Source organism: Lissotriton helveticus, chromosome 2_1, assembly GCF_964261635.1.
Source record: "Lissotriton helveticus chromosome 2_1, aLisHel1.1, whole genome shotgun sequence".
Lineage (NCBI taxonomy): Eukaryota > Metazoa > Chordata > Amphibia > Caudata > Salamandridae > Lissotriton > Lissotriton helveticus.
The window spans coordinates 965,653,109-965,672,810 of record NC_136059.1 but is presented as its reverse complement, the minus strand read 5'-3'; the positions used below and the strand labels follow the sequence as shown (position 1 = coordinate 965,672,810).

The window sequence follows — 19,702 nt, the reverse complement described above, 5'->3', positions numbered from 1 at the left end:
AGAAGCACTTACTTCATTTAGTTATGGGGAAGTACCCCTGCTTGGTGGAGATTCACCTCTTTGATGTTTAATCTCCTTCTCTTGACGAAGATTCACATTATTACAGATTTGTGGATGAAGACAGACAAGAAACAATCACATTGCCGAAATTACATACACACACGGTCTCTGGAAAAATTACCCTGTGGTCCTTTACACAGCTGTAGTGCAGAATATGCTTCAGACATTTACCCAACAAGGTAGCACTTACTAATTAACCACATGAAAGCACTCCACTTATGTAGATGTTTTTGTCAAAACTTGGGACTCTCTTGGGAAAAAGTGGGATTCCAGTCTGGCACTGGTGCACATTTCACAGAAATTAAACCTCAACAGGAAGCACTTACAAATATAAACATAGAAGGTGCCCCCGTTGAAGCTTCACTTCAGTAAAGCACAAATGTTCATAACTTCTTGGGCTTGGTGAAGTCAAATCAAATGTGTTTCCTCTTGCATTACACATTGAAAAACGATCTGAAATCCTTAATGGAGGTGAAAGCATTATTGATCTAATAGAGCGCAATCAGAACTGTATTGACTATGGTCAGTGGTTTATTTCTGGTCATTTCCTGGTGAAAGCAGAGTCCATGGTTTTCCCTTTTAAATACCCTTAGGGGCAGATTTACAATAACTGGCTCATCCCCAGGGATGCTCCAGTTATTGTGCGCCGCAGCTCCGCAACCCATGGTGCGCCACATTTACAATGCTGCGCACCATGGGGCAAAAACGGCACCGATGCGTGACGCATCTGTGCCGTAAAGGCGACGCATTGCTGGAGTTGCGTCGCAAGCGCGACGCAGCTCCAGCAATGCTCTGGGGGGCCTTATCTGTCCAATGCTGCGTCAAGCCTTACGCCTGCTTCAAGCATGCGCAGGGTTTTGACGCAGCATTGGCCTAAAAGTGCCTGCATGAAATCTTGTAGATTTCACGCAGGCACTTTTGTGAGGCGCACCTGCCCCGGAACGCCCACCCTGTGCCGGAACGCCCACATGTGGCGCAGGGCTTTACAACATGACGCATCTCCCTAGATGCGTCACGTTGTAAATGGGTCGGAGGCGTGTGCCACGTTTACGCCGCCGTTGCGTGACGCAACAGCGGTGTAAACATGGCGCAAGTCCGACATAAATCTGCCCCTTAGTATGCAAATGCCCAAATGCCAAAATCCATAGCACCACTCACACACCCACTCACAGACATACACAGGCACTCACACACCCACTCACAGACCCACACAGCCACTCACAGACCCATTCACAGACCCATAGTGCCACTCACAAACCCAGTCACAGTCCCACACAGGCACTCACACACCCACTCACAGACTCACAAAGGCAGTCACACACCCACTCACTGACCCACACAGGCACTCACACACCCAATAACAGTCCCGTAGCACCTATCACACATCCATTCAGAGACACACACTGGCATGGATCTCCCTTTTAAATACCCTGACTTTGCACATGCCCAAAATCCATAGCAACACTCACAACCACTCACATGCCCACACAGCCACTCACACACCTACTCATAGACCTATAGAACCACTCATAGACCCAATCATAGACCCACACAGGCACTCACACAGCCACTCACAGACCCACACAGGCACTCATACACCCACTCACAACCAACACAGGCACTCACATACCTACTCACAGACCCATAGCACCACTCATGCACATACTCACAGGCACACACAGGCACTCACAGACCCACACAGCGACTCACAGACCCATAGTGTCACTCACAGGCCCAGTCACAGATCCACAAAGGCATTCACACTTCCACTCTCAGACCCACACAGACACCTGCACACCTTCTAACAGACCTATACAGCCAGTCATACACCCACTCACTGACCTATACAGCCACTCACATATCCACTCTCAAAGTTTACAAGTTACAGTTAAGACATAAACTTTTAAAAAGTATAGAAATTCACTGAAAAAACCAAAAATTAGAGGGACATTATAGTTAGGAAAAAGAATTTTAAAAAATGAAAAAATTCCTTGAAAAAAACAAAGGCTACAGGGATGTTATAGATGAGCTCAGATTTCACTCCTACAATACCAGTGAAAATCAGCAGTTATAGTTACCTGAGCTAACTATAACTTACGGCCCTGCAATGCACTGCTTATGACCTCACATATTACATCACTCGTGACATGGTCAGTGACATCACTGGTGACATCACAAATTACATCACTGATGACATCATCCACAGAACCCCTCACAAACCCACTCCCAACCCATAGAGCATCTCATAAACCCACTCCCACAGAACCAGACATACCTAATCACAGACCCATACACGCTCTCATACACCCACTCACTGATCCATGGAGCCACTCACACATCCACTCACTCACACAACCACACACACAACCACTAACTCACCCATACAGCCACTCATGCATTCACTCACTCACTCATACAACCACTCACACACTGAGACAGTCACCCACACAGCTACTCACACAACCATGCAGTCACTCACACACCCACTCACTCACTCACCCATACAACACTTATGCACCTGCTCTGTTAGACCTGGCATCATTGGAGTGGATTCCCCAGTCTTTTTGCTTCCGCCTAATGTATTTTTTACTGTATGCTGGACACCATTTTTGCTGGTTTTTGAACTCTTGTCCCTTTACTACTGCTGATCATTGCTACAGTGTAAGTGCTTCCTGTGTGAATGATGATTATGATTGGTTATCCATGATTGGCATTTTTTAATTTACAGGTAAGACCCTAATAAAGTGCACTACATGTGCTCAGGGCCTGCAATTCAAATGCTACTAATGGGCATGCAGCACTGATTGTGCCTCTCACATGAGTAGCCCTGCAAACCTGTTTCAGGCCTACCACCACAGGGTCTGTGAGGGCAGTTTTAAACTACCTTGTCAACCTGGCAATTGCACCCATTTAGCAGACCCAAACCCTCCCTTTTATTCCAAATAAAGTGCCCCTAAGGTAGGCCAAGGTAGCTCCATGGGCATGGTGCAGTGTATTTGAAAGATAGGACATGCACTGGTGTGTTTTACATGTCCTGATAGTTGTAATGACTATCTCTCTCATATGTTATCATCGGAGCTGCCTTGTATCACCTTTCAATTGGGAAGAGATAGAGATCTGGAGTTTGGATTCCCTCAACTCAGGATTTAAAAACACATTTTTCAGTGAAGGTGGTTTTTAAATGGTGTGTTTGAAAATGGCACTTTTAGAAAGTGAACAGAAACAATTGCCTATGCCTCCGAGCTACTTAGAGTACACACTGATTTATGTACAAGTAAACCACAGTTTATTAGTTTACCCAAAAACAGTTTATGTTTTCAATTGTTACTCAATTTACAAAAAAGGGGGGATATTCAGAAAAGGCAGAGAAAAGGCCACTATCAACCTCAAGTCTTAGCCATACACAATTTCAGAAAAACAGTCTATGCATATATACAGTGAAAAAACATGTGTTAGACATTATACAACAAGGAAACTATTATACCAACATGTATCGAACATTATGACAAAAAACAGGGGGTACTTTTACCATGAGAAAATATCACCATACATACATTTATGAAGCATGGACCACAAAACCTTATACATTTGAAAAATGATTTAGCCAACCATTATAAATGGAAAGGAAAAAGAATGTTTTCAACCAATTCAACTACCATGACCTGAACAAGAAACAATCAATTAAATATCAGGAATATTGCCCATTTCCGCATCAATAACATTGGCCAACTGGCCAGTGAACGTGAAAAAAGGGGGGGTGCCGACGCGTTTCGAATCCTGATAAAAGACTTGCAGGATTCTCGTCAGGGCAGTATGAATCTAGTCCATGGGAACTGTTTGAAAAGAAGAAAAAAACAGTTTGTTTACTAAAAAGTGGGTCCTCAAGCCACTGCTCTCAGAACAATGCGAGTGACGGAATACTGCGTACCTTGTGTAATTCCTGCCCACAGTTACTCCTGTGTTCTATAGGAATGTCGTCTATGTTGTAGGGTTTACGCTGCAACAGAGTAAAAGGTAAGTCAAGTCCAGCGGGGTAGAGGGGGACCTTACGTGCGCGTCGTGATTGTACTGAAATTGATTACCTGCGTTCTACGTGGGTCTTTGCCAACCTGTGCGGTGTTCAAAAGCACTTAGAATTCTGCTTTATTTAATTTCTGAAAGTAAGTACAGAAGGCGGAATTTAGTTAATTGCTCAGTCGGTGACACACTTGTGAAACACTAGTGGTCATCTCAACAAGTGATCGACTTACTTGGACACCAGACCGCGGTGACCGCAGGGGGGGGGTTCTGACTCCTAACCCAGATGTTGCCAGCCTGTGCGGTATCTTTAGACGTTTAAAATTCAGCTCATTAGATTTCCTAGAACAAGTAAACACAGCGCGTTTTAGTTGGCTCCTAATGCGGTGACACTCTGGTGCACCACTGGGAAATAATTACCTCAAAAGCTACACTTACTTAGACACCGGTCCGCGGTGGCCGCAAAAAGGGGATTCTGACTCTGGGGCCGAGTTTTTCACACAGTAGGACGTTTAGTTGATCTGTGGGAGTAAGCAAGCAAGGACAGATTAGCGCGTTGATGCGCTGTCATGTATGCTTTCAATCTGCACTAATAGCAGTTCCAAGTCCCGGGGGGGTCCAGTCTTACCTCGAAAATTTCATGAACCTCTGCAAAAACTGCTTGCTCCAAACAGGCAAACACAGGGATGTGAATGTCCCTGGCAGTCACAAGTTTGGATCATGTGATTCATGAACGGCCAATCAGAATTGAACAACAGATTACAATGCCTTCTGGGACCTGTAGTTTAAAAAAACAAGGCAAGTGCTTTTAAGAAAAATTATGATGCATTCTGGGGCATGGAGTTTTTGGAAAAACAGGGAGGATGTTTAAGCCCTGTTTATTTCACTCAAACTATTCAGACCCTTGTTGACGCTATCAAACTTGAGGATTAAATATGCCTCCTTACGCAACAGCATTGCGTCCACATCTTGAAAGTGTTTAGGGTCGATCCATGCCAATGTGGTCCATTTAAAGTCATTCTCAGAATGGCCATTACCGATGAAGTGTTCCACCATAGGGGCGGTCAAGACTTTTTTCTTAAGACGGGATCGGTGCTGGGTGATCCGGACATTAATAGGCTGGTTAGTTTTGCCTATATATACTCTGTTGCAAGGGCAAACCACTGCATAGACGACATTGCGAGTTTTGCAATTCGTGAAGCATTCATGCTTCCATCTGATGCCATTATTCGTGAATGTGTCGCCTTCCAGCGTACTGGAGCACGACACACAGTTGCCACATTTGTGGTGCCCGCTCATTGGTTTCAGCTTCCACTGTGCGACAAGGTCACTCTTGGGTGCTGGGATGTGACTGTCCGCTTTGATCAATTGTTGCCCTATGCTTCTGTTCTTACGCATAGCGAAGATGGGTTTAGAGAGGGGGTGCTCCAAAGTCTCGAGTAGATGCCAATTCTTCCGAATTATATTCTTAAATTGGTTCGTGTGTTGGCCAAATGTTGTAACGCAAACCAATTGTTCCAAATCTTTCTTTTCTTTCTTTTTGAATAGTGTCTCTCTTGGAGTGAATTTGGCCCTGTTTCTCGAGTGTTTCAACAGTTTCTTCGGGTATCCTCTCTCTGCCATCTCACTGCAGAATCTTGCGGCGTGGCAGTCAAAATCGCATAAATTAGTGCAATTACGCCTGATCCTCAATAATTGCCCATAGGGCAGATTGTTTTTTAATGATTGGGGATGTGAACTAGTGTAATGCAAAATTGTATTACGGTCAGTTTCCTTCTTATGCAAGGAGGTCGTTAACTTAGCTTCGCTGGAGCCTACAGTGACGTCAAGGAAAGTCATTTCTTTTGGACTGTGGTTCAGCGTGAATTGGATGTCTGGGTGCCTAGAGTTCAGCCATACATGGAACTGCTCGAGTTCCGCCTGGCTCCCCTGCCACAGGAGCCAGACGTCATCGATATATCTTAGCCACTGAATGATATGCCCTGAGAAGGGGTTGCCATTCAAGACAAATCTCTCCTCGTACTGTGCCATATAGAGCACGGCCAGCTCCGGCGCATAGGGACAACCCATGGCTGTCCCTTTGATTTGAATAAAGAAGTTATTCTCGAATTTAAAATAGTTGCTACGAAGAGTAATCTCAGCCAATGCCACAATGAAGTTTGTTGGCACCCGGTGGGGCCTCTCCCTTTGTTCTAAGTAGAGTTCAATGACCTCTAAGGCTTCATCCTGTGGTATTTGGGTATAGAGTGAGGCGACATCCAATGTCACCATCAAGTCTGTCTGATCATTGAATGCGCGCCCCTCGATCTTTTTGATGAAGGCTGTTGTATCACTGAGATGCGAACGGACTTGTGCTATACATGGTTTTAGAAAGAAATCGATATATTTCGATATGGGTTCGAGCACAGAGTCGCAACCCGAGACAATGGGTCTGCCAGGGGGTGCCTTTTCGTTCTTATGAATCTTCGGCAAAAAGTAGAGAATAGGAGTTCTCGGCATTTTTTTATTCAAAAATTCGTGCTCTTTGGACCCTAAAAAACCTTCGTCCAAACCTTCCTTTGTAATTCTGGATATTTTATCCTGAATTGCATGGATGGGATCTTCTTTTGACGGTCTGTACCAATCCCTGTTGTTCACATGTACTAGACCTTCAGCAAGGTACATAGGGCGCGGCCAAAGAACCACTGCCCCGCCCTTATCGGCTTGTTTTATTACTATTGACGTGTCAGATTTCAAATCACCAATAGCTTTTTGTACACCTTTGCTAATGTTTTTATTGACAAAACTATTTTGCTTCTCAAGTTTGGTCAGGGAAGACAGTACAGCTTGCTCAAAAGCAATGATCTGTTTGGGGATGTTTGAGGTTGGAGTAAACCGTGACTTCACTCTGAGTCCAGTAGTTTCCTGTGGTGACGTCATTTCGGCTCCCGCGAAATAAGCTTTCAACCTTACCTTGCGGCAGAAGTCAAGTGCTTCTAATTTTAGTTTCGTGAAATCAGTTCTTGTAGCGGGAACAAACTTGAGGCCCAGGTTAAGAAGCATTTCCTCATCCCTAGATAGTTCCTTATTGGAGAGATTCACTATAGTGGACAAGTTCAATTGTTGTTGTAATTTTTGTTGCGAGTTCGCATTTGCCATGGTTGCTTGAAGCGAGGCCGCGTCTGGCCGCCCCTGGACAAAAAAGGGGCCGGCCCACTAGTAGCGCCTCGTTTATTGAAGTTGGACTGCCTGGAGTCTGTGGAAGAATCAGAGGAAGTAGTGTCTGAAAAGGTCAGAAACCTATTTTTAGATCTACCCTGGAACGTATTTAGGGCCCCTCGTGACTCACCAGAAGTGTAAAAATCCTCTTTTAGAAAAGGATAAACCCGATCTAGCTGGAAGGATTTAGAATCTTTATCAAACTGAGCTGATTTTGTATTCAAAGTATAATCTTTAAAAGTGGCAATTTCCTTTTCAATTTTGTCAAGTAATGCCTTAGCTTCAGTCGTGGTCTGGTTATCATTAATGGTTTTAATCAAATCTTCTATCTCCTTTTCTTCCTGGCTGCAAATGCGTTGGGCAGTTTCAATGGTATGTACCATTAAATCTCTACTACATTTAGTATTGATTTGACTGAACCCTTATGCACCTGCTCTGTTAGACCTGGCATCATTGGAGTGGATTCCCCAGTCTTTTTGCTTCCGCCTAATGTATTTTTTACTGTATGCTAGACACCATTTTTGCTGGTTTTTGAACTCTTGTCCCTTTACTACTGCTGATCATTGCTAAAGTGTAAGTGCTTCCTGTGTGAATGATGATTATGATTGGTTATCCATGATTGGCATTTTTTAATTTACAGGTAAGACCCTAATAAAGTGCACTACATGTACTCAGGGCCTGCAATTCAAATGCTACTAATGGGCATGCAGCACTGATTGTGCCTCTCACATGAGTAGCCCTGCAAACCTGTTTCAGGCCTACCACCACAGGGTCTGTGAGGGCAGTTTTAAACTACCTTGTCAACCTGGCAATTGCACCCATTTAGCAGACCCAAACCCTCCCTTTTATTCCAAATAAAGTGCCCCTAAGGTAGGCCAAGGTAGCTCCATGGGCATGGTGCAGTGTATTTGAAAGATAGGACATGCACTGGTGTGTTTTACATGTCCTGATAGTTGTAATGACTATCTCTCTCATATGTTATCATCGGAGCTGCCTTGTATCACCTTTCAATTGGGAAGAGATAGAGATCTGGAGTTTGGATTCCCTCAACTCAGGATTTAAAAACACATTTTTCAGTGAAGGTGGTTTTTAAATGGTGTGTTTGAAAATGGCACTTTTAGAAAGTGGGCATTTTCTTATTTTTTATTATTGTCATCATTTTTGTGCAATAAGTGAGATAAGGAAAGACGAAAATCTCTCTTTTGAAACTTTACCAACATGACTCACCTCACCAGGTGGGGTAACGAGCTTTCATGTTTTAAATTGATATTCTGTCTTATGAGCTCCAAATCCCATTGGAAAGTTACTCGTGCCTCCACCACGGTAAAGTCCAGGAATTTGTTTCTTTTTTTATTGATATGCAGGTAATCATTGAACTTCTCTTCGCTACCCTCTCCTTAAAATCTGCTTCTGTCCCATATCTCCCAAAATGTTGTCCGCTTATTTTCCTATCTACTCAGATCCAATGTTTTAACTTTACGCACGATGTTAACCATTCACTTAACGTTGGGGGGCTTGTAAGTATCCATTTTATACATACCTCCAGCCTAGCGAGTAAAATTAGTACAAATTGTAGGCTTTCTTGTTTATCATTAAAGGTGGATGGTCCCATATTATCACTCACAACTCCAATAATGGTTACATCTACGCTTACATCCATATCTTGTCCCAACACTTCATTTAGGACATTACCCGCACAGGACCAGAACAACTGGAGCTGAGGACACTGCTGAAACATGTTTATCTTTGTTAGCTTTTCCTGGGACCAGTATGCTCTGTGTAATGTAAAAAGATGTTTTTTCCTAAGTGGTACAGATTTTATTGTGCGCCATGATGTGATCATAGATACTTGGCATAAGTATTGTACATCCACATCTGTAAAGACTTCTTCCTCCGTCATTAACCCGTACCACTTTGATACATCCTTACGCAATGGGTCCCATTGTAGTTCTTCCTCTAGTTCTATGTTTCCCACATAGTCTTTCCCCATTCCTTTTACTGAGTTTGTCAGCTGGTAAAATTTAAATCCACTGGTGCTTAATAACAGGGAATCCCGGCTGATCAGAGATCCTGCATTTATCAGCTGCCCCCATTTCGTTATACCTAGATCTTTTATAGGGGCTGTCAGTTTGTCCTTCAAGCATTCTGGAGTTCCTGGGGATTCCTAAATTCAGGCACAAGTGTTATATTATGGGATTTTTAACACTTTCCGATCTGGTACCAAAGTTTGTAAGCGGTGCGTAGGACCTTCAGTCTACATTTTTTTAAAGTACTTTGGCTGACCGAACTTGTATAGAAAGAAACCCCCTTCTAATATTGTTTTGTAGTAAGGGATGTAGGAAGAGTGATCTTTGAATAGTGTCCTCATATTCTTCAATTGGAAGACCCCATAGTAACGTAGGAGGTCTGGACAGGCAATACTCCTTGTTCTTTTTTCTAGGCAGTTTTTCCATGCTATTCTTGATCCCTTTTGAGGCCCAGATAAATCTGTTTAGTTCACCTTGTATCTTCTTAATCCATTGTATTCTGAATTCAAACGGTATGGTATTGAAGATAAAAGTGAATTTGGGAAGAATAGTCATCTTTATTGTGTTGGATCTCCCCATAAAAGACTGTGGTAGCCCACTCCAAACTTTTAGTAGTTTCCTGGTCTCTTTCGCTCTCATATCAAAATTTATTTGCGCTATTTCGTCAATGTTTTTTAGTATCTCTATTCCTAGGTATTTTATTCTACTCTTTGCGATAGGGAGTTTGGGGGTTCCATTCCATGATTTCTGTTTTTGTGGTGGTTAATTAGATACCACAAAACCACCCAAAAATCATCGAGTAAGTTAGTAATGTTTGGTAGTGACATATTTAGATTGCTCGTGAACACCATTAAGTCATCTGCATATCGTGACACTTTTTTTGCTACCCTTGATACCTAAAAGGGATAACCTCTTGTGCCACTCTTATAGCATTGACTAAAGGCTTCATAGACAGGTTGAACAAAGATGGTGAGAGTGGGCATCCTTGGCGAGTGCCTCTTTTAATTTGTATCTCTTTAGTGAGATTGCCATTTATCAATATTTTTGCCATTGGAGTTTCATATATATTTGTCACTGCCTTTAGGAATGTCTCACCTAGACCATATTGATTGATTACTTTGTGCAAGAAAAGCCAATTTACTTGATCAAAGGCTTTGGAAGCGACGAATGTAGGGATTGAGAGGGGACTATTCTCTTGAGTGGCTATATCTGTCATTTCGATCAATTCACGGGTTAAATCGTGCAAACGTCCTCCCTTAATAAATCCTTTCTGATCCCCATGGACCAGGCGGCCTGTTGCTTGACCCAATCTTGTTGCTAAAATCTGTGTATAAATTTCATAATCATCTCAAGGAGTCTTTTCGTGGTTTAAAAATTATGGTGATGATGGCCCCTTTCCAAGATTTTGGCAGAGTTTGTCCTTTGAAAAAAAACACGTTTACAGGTTCACCAATATAGGGGCCAATACTTCCTTCAGAGTAAAATATAATTCATTTGGTAATGCATGCGGGCCGGCTGCCTTCCTTCTCTTTAGTTTCTTCATAGCAGTCATCCCTTCATCTATTTCTGAGATAAGTACTTCCCTATGTTCTTCTTCTAAATTTGGAGTGACCAGCTTGCTCAAGTAAAATTTGACTTTTTCCTCTAAGACCTCCAAATCTTCAGTATATAAAGTGTGGAAGAAGTTGACAAAAGGCTTTCTCAATCTCTGAGTCATCTCCTCCTGCCTAGCCTGGTCATCTCTCTGTATAACTGTGATTTTATTTCGATTGTGTTCAGTTTTCAGTTTCCAAGCAAGTAGTTTCCCTGTACCTTCCCAATACTCATAATTTGATAGCTCGCTGGCTTCCTATTTTTTCCCAATTCTTATATCTAATATATTAATCAAATCATTTTTCTTTTCCTTTATTTCTTCTTATATTATCCCTTGCTCTTGTGTGGACTCAGCACCATCTAATTTTCCGTCTTGCTCTGAGATTTCAGCCTCTAACTGACTGATTTTATGTCAAGTGCGCTTATTCCTATACGTAACCAAGCTAACAAGGACACACCTGATTACTGGTATATATGCATCCCAGACTATCTGTAAAGTGGTTTCTTTGTTATTATTGATTTCAAAATATTCCTCCATTATTGATTTCAACTTGTCTATGACCTGCTGATCTAGAAGGAGGGTGCGATCTAGGGTCCATTTGGGCGCTACTTGAGGTTTCCCTGTTTTTATTGTCATGGAAACTGGAGAGTGATCGAGAGATGAATATGTATGTGTTCCACTTTGTCAACACTATTGCTTAAGGTTTTGTCTTTACATTCTAGATGTGTGACCGTATTTTTTGCTTTTATAAGTAAACCTGTTTCTTAAATCCCCTTTACTCTTCCACAAACCCCAAATCCTCTATATACCTCTTCAGCCAAGTCCTCATTCTTGGGAGATTTGAGCCTTTACCCGCGGGGAAATCTATCCTCCTTGAGATCTACTAATAGGTTGAAGTCTCCACCCATAATTATTGGGGCTGACACTTCTATTAATTTAGAATATAAGGCCTGGAGTGAAGCAGGGTCAACTATATTTTGGTCGTAGTATCCAGTTATAATATATAATTTACCACCCAATTTTACTTTGACTATCACCCATCATCCCCTTTTGATCTGTAGAAACTTCTATAATAGTTGCTTTTGCAGATTTTTTAAATATAATTGCCACACATTTGATACAACAGGATTGATTGGTACAGACATAACTGTTGACCCATTTTTGATATTTCATAATCTTATCCCATTCTCTTTTCAGAAGATGCGTTTCTTGAAGGATTATAACTTCATTATTAGTTTTTTTAAATACTCAAAAATTTTATACTTCCTCATTTTTACTCGAAGACAATTTATGTTCCATGACATATTATTCACTGTATTATTAGCCATATTCTTTCTTTGCAACCAATTTATAGTTCATGCTGCTTTCTCTAATTTGTGTACTAGGACCTCGTACTTCCTGGTATTTTGCACAAAGGAAAAATATTTTTTTCAATTTTTCACCCTATGCTCCCACACCTAGTGAAAAAAATATGATAAAGTTTAGTGAAACCCTCCTTTTCCCTCCCGCCCTTCCCAGGAGAACCCTACCTGTTTCCGTTGGGCAAACCTATTCAAGAGGCATCCTCTATGGGCATCTATATAATCGTGGCTTATTTCCCCCAGGTATCTCATCTATTTCTGTTGGGAGTCAAATCGTTCTATGAGGTTTGCTACCTCTTTAGGCTCCCTAATGTTGTGCATCTGATTCTTCCAAATGATTTTTAGGGAGACCAGGAATCTTATCTGGACTGTCGCCCCAAGGACCTAAGCTCTTGCATATACTGACCCAATTCCCACTGCCTATCCTGTGTGGCTCTTGATATGTCAGATCAAATTCTGAAATTACAGTCTCCTTTGGTAAAAAGTACCAGCCTTCAAGGCTTTACTCAGAGGTTTTTCTTTCAGCATATAGGTTCTGAAGTTGACTAGGATTCTTTGCGCATTTTTCTTTAGTTTCCCTTTTTTGAAGGGATCTCTGTGGACTCTTTGTATGCCATCCTCTAATGCTTTTTCGTCGATTCCGGGGATGAAGCCTTTTAGAAGGTTAACCATAAAATTCTTAATGTTCTCTCCTTCCATCCCCTCTGGTATATTTAAAATTTTGAGGTTATTTCTTTTCGCATTATTTTCTAGTGACTCAATCTTGTCATTAAGGTCCTTCTCATTTGCTTTTAGAGGCTGAATTTCTCCTTGACTATCCATTACTTCTCTCCCCAGTTTTTCTAAGGTTGTTTCTACCACTAGTACTCGGTCCATTAGTGTGTTCACTTTTATTTCAAGGGCCTCACATGATGCTTGTATTTTCTCTTGTTTTTCTCTGATTTAGCAAAATTTGCTTTCATTTCTACGATTAGGGTTTCCATCAATTCCCCATCTCCGGTTGCGCGAGTTGGTTTGGTATTTGCCCTTGAAATGAATTTTCATCTTCGGTGTACTAATTTTGAGGGAAATTCCGCATTATTGGATTTTCTTCCTCAGGCCCTTCATTTAATTCTCCCCGGGGGACCACTGGGGATAGGGATATGTCTACCTCTGGCCCATCCATGGCTAACACTTGGGATCTATTATTTGTGTCTGACACACCACTCCTAGAGCCTTGGACGTCTCCTTGCATGATCGTGTCTGGGCAAACCTTGTTTCAACCCTCCTATTTTGATCCCCTGGCTGATATACTGTTAGGGGCTTGTTTGTATTTAATTTTAAAAAAAATAGCATAAGGAGGGGGTGAATAATTCTTGCTCCTTGTTTATTTTTTGCAGATTTGTCGACTGATATGGTGGTGATGTTTGCCTCCCAGACCTGATTTACTCCTTGCTTTTCTTCTGCCTTACTGGATATCAGGACTGTGACCGGGCTTTTTCGTGTAGTTCCAAATTCTATGTTTTCTATATCAAAAAGTCTGTTCTCAGGCAGTAGCTAATTCCTCGGCATCGTATTCCTCCCTTGTGTATCTCTTCAGAGGTGGTGTGTTTTTGGCCTTTTCTACCATTAAGGAATGTTATGGCTGTTGTGGGGTGTGTCTGGGTTGCATAGTCACTAGCGGCAAGATTGCTTCTCTTTCTCCTCCCCTACCACTGACCGGAGTCATGCACGCCCTCTTTTTGTTCTTCTCGATGCAGCAACTCCTGGAGCCTGGCATGCCGCTTTCCCGGCTCCTTGTGGGACTTCGGTAGACTATGCAGGCAGTGACCCTCCGGCCTGTAGAATCTAGATCTCGTTTAGAATGACAGTTGGGCTGTTTCTGCATTCACTCTAGACAGTCACACAAAGGGAGCTGAAGGGTGCCCTGCATATCCTGATTGCCCATCACCAGGCTGATGGGCCTTCCTGAGTAAGAGATGTCTGATGAGCTGTGACTGACACCTGAACAGGGCTGTATCGGTCCTCCACAAAGCTGTCCCCACCCCCTGTAGTGTATCTGGAGTAAGGTCAGGGCAAGGCAGGATCTGTGCACTACAAAAACTATCCTTTGAAGTATGCCCACTTCCAAGGCAGAAAGTATTGGACCTGTAACCCCACATTTTTAAAACACTTCTGGATCATGAGGAGATTCTGCAGAGAAGAGCTGGAGAAGCTGTAGGAGGGGAACTGCCACTCTGCGTGCTGCTTTGTTATACTGGCCTGCTGATTGCTGCATCTGTCATGGGCAGTGGAGGGATTGGACTATACTTGCTTATCCTGCCTGTGAAGGTTCTCTAAGGCCTTGTGTGTGCTTGCCTCCTGTTGGAAGTCACAGGGACATCAAAAACGTAATCTGCACCTTCCCTGAACTCCTAGGCTGAAAGTTCTAACCTGCCCAATGGTGTCAATCCCAGTTCTGGATCCTTAGAGGTGGTTTTGCTGCTTCAAGTACTGAAAGTCCACACGTTGCCCTTCTGCAGCACTTTTTTTCCCCACCGCAGCAACACCGTGAGGTTGAAAAACCAATGCAGCACCTGTCGTGTGGCTGGGAGATCACCGCAGTCCAAGTCCTGAGCACCGTGTCTCTGACACACAAGACCCCCCAGGCCCTGCTGTGCAGCTGAAGGAAGCGATGCATAACCTGCCTGCAGCTGGGACAATCGACGCAGTGCCTGTTTTGCCACTGCCACATCAACCCAGTGCACCTGGATGTTCCACAAATCACACCTGTGTAGCAAGTCTCCAGCAACGTCGCCCCGCAATAAGGAGCTGAGGCTGCATTTCCAGAATTCAACGCATCGTTTCCCCATGCAGTAAGGAATCGATGCATCACTTCTCCTTCCATGTGCTAGAACTGATACCTCTATTTCATTGGGACTCAGAAATCGACGCATTACTTGTATTTTTAATGCTTAGCTCCTCCGTGACTATTTTTTCATCTTGTATTATGCCACATCAAAGGTACTTTATGATAAAATCAATGCATCCATAGATTTCTATGGACTAAACTTGCTTAAACCTTTAAAAAGGATATCTCTGCTGAAGTATTTTGGATTTTTGTAATTTTGGTCTTGTTTGGTTTAGATAAAGATTGGTTGTTTTTTAAACTGTTGTGGTGTCAATTTGTAGTGTTTTCACTGTGTTACTGTGTGTTTTATGTACTAATACTTTGCACATTGCCTCTGAGATAAGACTGACTGCTTGTGCCAAACTACCAAGGTGCAGGTGATATCTTGGGTGTGTAACTCCCTTACCCTGACTAGAATAAGGGTCTTCACTTGGACAGGGTGCAAACCACTGCCAATTAGAGACCAACATTTCTAACAAACTCACTCACCCATACAGCCACTCACACATCCCATCACTCACTCACCCATACACCACTGACACACCCACTCACTCACTCACTCACACAGGGGCTGCGATCACGCAAGTAGCACCTCTTAAGTCCAAAATTAAGCATTGGAATGCTTCTTCTGCTTCCTGCTATACGCAGGAGCTTAGGGAATTCAAAAAGGAATGCAGGAATCAAGAACAGATCTGGGAAAAATCGGTTAGTTCGGAAAAAAAAAAATATAAAGCCATGTTAAAAAACTATAAACATTTGATTCTGATAACGAAAACAAATTATTATACAGATAAAATCAGAGCAGCTAGAAATTCATCTAAGGAACTGTTTAAAACCGTTAAAACCCTCTCCACTCAGGGCAATGGAAAGGCGATAACCCCTAGTCAAAAGGTTTGTAACAAAATGGCAGAATTCTTCTTTTCCAAGGCAAATGACATCTAGGAGGACTCTAAAACACCTTCGAGCCTCTCTGACTTAAATATAGGATCTGTTCAGATTGAAGATTCTGTGGCACCTCTTATAGAGGAGAAAGTCTCCAATGTGATCACCTCTACTAAATCGTGAGCTGCGGGAGACCCTTGCCTCCCTCAGGTCTTATACCCAGTTGCAACAGCCGTTGCCACTCAACTTACCCCATTACTTAATAGGGTACTTGAGTCAGGCACTTTTCCAAAAACACAGAAGAAAGCGTTCATCTTGCCTCTGTTAAAAAAAAACCATGCTTGACCTTATCAATGTAAAAAACTATAGGCCTATCTCACGGCTCCCACTACGATCCGAAATATTGGAAAAGACTGAATCAAGAAATCTCCCTTTTGCTCAATGAAACCAACACTCTTGACCCTTTCCAACATGGGTTTATTAGTGGCATCAGAGGCTCTAAAATGATAAAGGATAGAAGCTACAACGCACCATTGATACTTTTGGATCTTTTTCTGCATTCGACACAGTGGACCATTTCTCTTTGGTAAACCATCTAGAAGATTTGGGCATTGGAGGTCCCGTCCTCAGACTGATTAATTATTTTCTGTCTGATCAAAAGCAATTAGTGGAGCTGGGAGGTTTCACCTCTGAACCTTTTTTGCTTCCATGTAGGGTCCCTCTGGGGTCCTCACTAAGTCTGACGCTATTTAATGCTTATATCTCTCCTCTAATTTTATGGGTGTGTCCCTTCGGGGTCTCAGTGATATCATACGATGACGACAACTAAATAGTGGTGGCTGTGTCCACTGATCCAAACAAAGCGGGTGGGGATTTTAGATCTTGTATACTACTGATCGTTACCTGGATGCACATTTTTTTTTTAAGATCACTTCTGATAAAACAGAAGTAATACTGTTTGATAGAAATCACCTATTCTGGAATGCATCCTGGTGGCCACTCAGTCTTGGGCCACTTCTGTGCCCAGTTCATAAGGCAAAAACTTTGGAGGTCATGTTTGATTAAAATCTCAACTTCCTGGATCATTCTAAGCAACTAATGTCATCATGCTTTCTTTTGTTAAGGATTCTTGAGAAAACCCGAGCTTTCCTCCTCTTAGGTATCAGAAAAACGTTGATTCTAACTCTTGTTATGTCTAAGATCGACTGTTGTAATGCCCTCTTTGTAGGCGCCCAGACCCGCCTGTTGAACAAACTATAAGTGATCAAAAACGCAGCAGCCAGAGTTCTTACCAATCTACCTAAATTCTGTTCTGCCTCCAAAGCCATCAAAGACCTTCACTGGCTGTCTGTTAGGGCAAGAATCAGATTTAAGGCATTTTGTTGGGCCCATAAGGCCCTCCATCAAGAAGGCCCTCGTTTCCCACAAGCTAGTTTTAAATTATACACACCTTCTCGTACCCTCTGGTCAAGCTCTGGCAAGCTGACCTGTGCCCCAAGAGTAAAAAGCTCTCAATGGGGAGGAAGACGCTATCTTTATTCTGCCTCTAAATGGTAGAATTCTAACCCCTCTTATTTGAGAAAAGCATCTAATCGTCTAACATTCAGGAAAGAATTAAAAACCTAGATGTTCAGGAATCCAATTCCTTGACATTAGTTTCATTCCTTCATCAACATGTATCCATTTTACCAGGAATCCGCTTACTTGACCTATTAGCTGTCTCCCCTACACCATCTCTATCAGAAGGGCACAATGACACTAGCGCCAAGAAGCTTTAGGGTAATTAAGTGCTGTATAAAATGTTTTTTTTTTTTTTTACACATGGGGTTGTGTCCTGCACTGTGGCCGGGTTGGACAACATATACTATATTTCAAAGAAAAAAGAAACACCCGGTCACTGTTTTTAGTTCTGCAACTTTATTTTTTTAGAGCAGAATTGCACCCTAAGTGATTAAATCCTTGGGCGCTCGACTTATTTTGTATGAAAAATTAGATAGAACGTTTTTTTTTAACCATATTTAAGGAAAAGTCCGAGGTTTACTCGTTGTCCTGCACAGAGGCGTATATTTACAAGTACTGAAAAAAATTATTTACAAATATCAAACACAATTATTACAATATAAAAGACAAAACATTAAACACTTATGACCGAACAAATCAGAATTGTCACTTCTTGTGATAGTACCCTACTAACTATTTCAACCAGGCCACTACAATACAACTTTTATTACAACTCTGGTCTGGTGTCATAAAGGCATGCAGTTCGTTTGTATTCACTTTGTTACATATGACATATTGAACAAGCCTTATATGAAAAAGAAAAGAAAAACATTCGAAATGAAAGCGAATGTATAAGAAACCGACGCGTTTCCGAGTCCGTATTTTACTTATCGGGCTCTTCTTCAGGGCTTTAAGTTGGGTACCTTATCGTAGAATGTTGTGCTGATTTGATCCGTTTCTTAAGGGATCTTGACTGAAACAATTCCCTGTGTTATAATTTTTGAGTGATACATGCCTTCCAGTCAGTATTTCTTATTATTTGTTTGGACAGTTCATTAGTATTTATTGTTGTTTAACAAGGCGAGGTGCACCGTACTTTTCCCAGACGAGGTTGAAGAGGGAGTGAAATCCGCCACCTCTTTTTACTCTGTTTATGTGTCACCATTTATTTCGTTCGTTTCAGAAGCGTACCGGATGCTGGGTTTTTGGCAGATGGAAGCACCATTGAAAACTGCAGCACACGCGGCAATCTTTAATTGAGACTGTAAAGGGTAGCACCCCCACCTACCGAAAAAACCCAGCATCCGGTACGCTTCTGAAACGAACGAAATAAATGGTGACACATAAACAGAGTAAAAAGAGGTGGCGGATTTCACTCCCTCTTCAACCTCGTCTGGGAAAAGTACGGTGCACCTCGCCTTGTTAAACAACAATAAATACTAATGAACTGTCCAAACAAATAATAAGAAATACTGACTGGAAGACATGTATCACTCCAAAATTATAACACAGGGAATTGTTTCAGTCAAGATCCCTTAAGAAACGGATCAAATCAGCACAAAATTCTACGATAAGGTACCCAACTTAAAGCCCTGAAGAAGAGCCCGATAAGTAAAATACGGACTCGGAAACGCGTCGGCTTCTTATACATTCGCTTTAATTTCGAATGTTTTTCTTTTCTTTTTCATATAAGGCTTGTTCAATATGTCATATGTAACAAAGTGAATACAAACGAACTGCATGCCTTTATGACACCAGACCAGAGTTGTAATAAAAGTTGTATTGTAGTGGCCTGGTTGAAATAGTTAGTAGGGTACTATCACAAGAAGTGACAATTCTGATTTGTTCGGTCATAAGTGTTTAATGTTTTGTCTTTTATATTGTAATAATTGTGTTTGATATTTGTAAATAATTTTTTTCAGTACTTGTAAATATACGCTTCTGTGCAGGACAACGAGTAAACCTCGGACTTTTCCTTAACCACTTGGATACTAAGGGTATTTGCTCTTCTTCATGTAATTTCCATTGAAATCAATGGAAACTCCATGACGAGTTACCCTTGTCATTAGCACTGAAGGGGTTAAATATGGTTAAAAAAAAACTTTCTATCTAATTTTTCATACAAAATAAGTCGAGCGCCCAAGGATTTAATCACTTAGGGTGCAATTCTGCTCTAAAAAAATAAAGTTGCAGA

General features: G+C 42.0%; 1 protein-coding gene across 1 annotated transcript in view; it reads right to left on the bottom strand.

Annotated features, from left to right (window-relative positions):
- GLIS3 (GLIS family zinc finger 3) overlaps positions 1-19,702 on the bottom strand; it is a 1,035,169-nt gene that overhangs the window by 97,290 nt on the left and 918,177 nt on the right. The window lies entirely within an intron of this gene.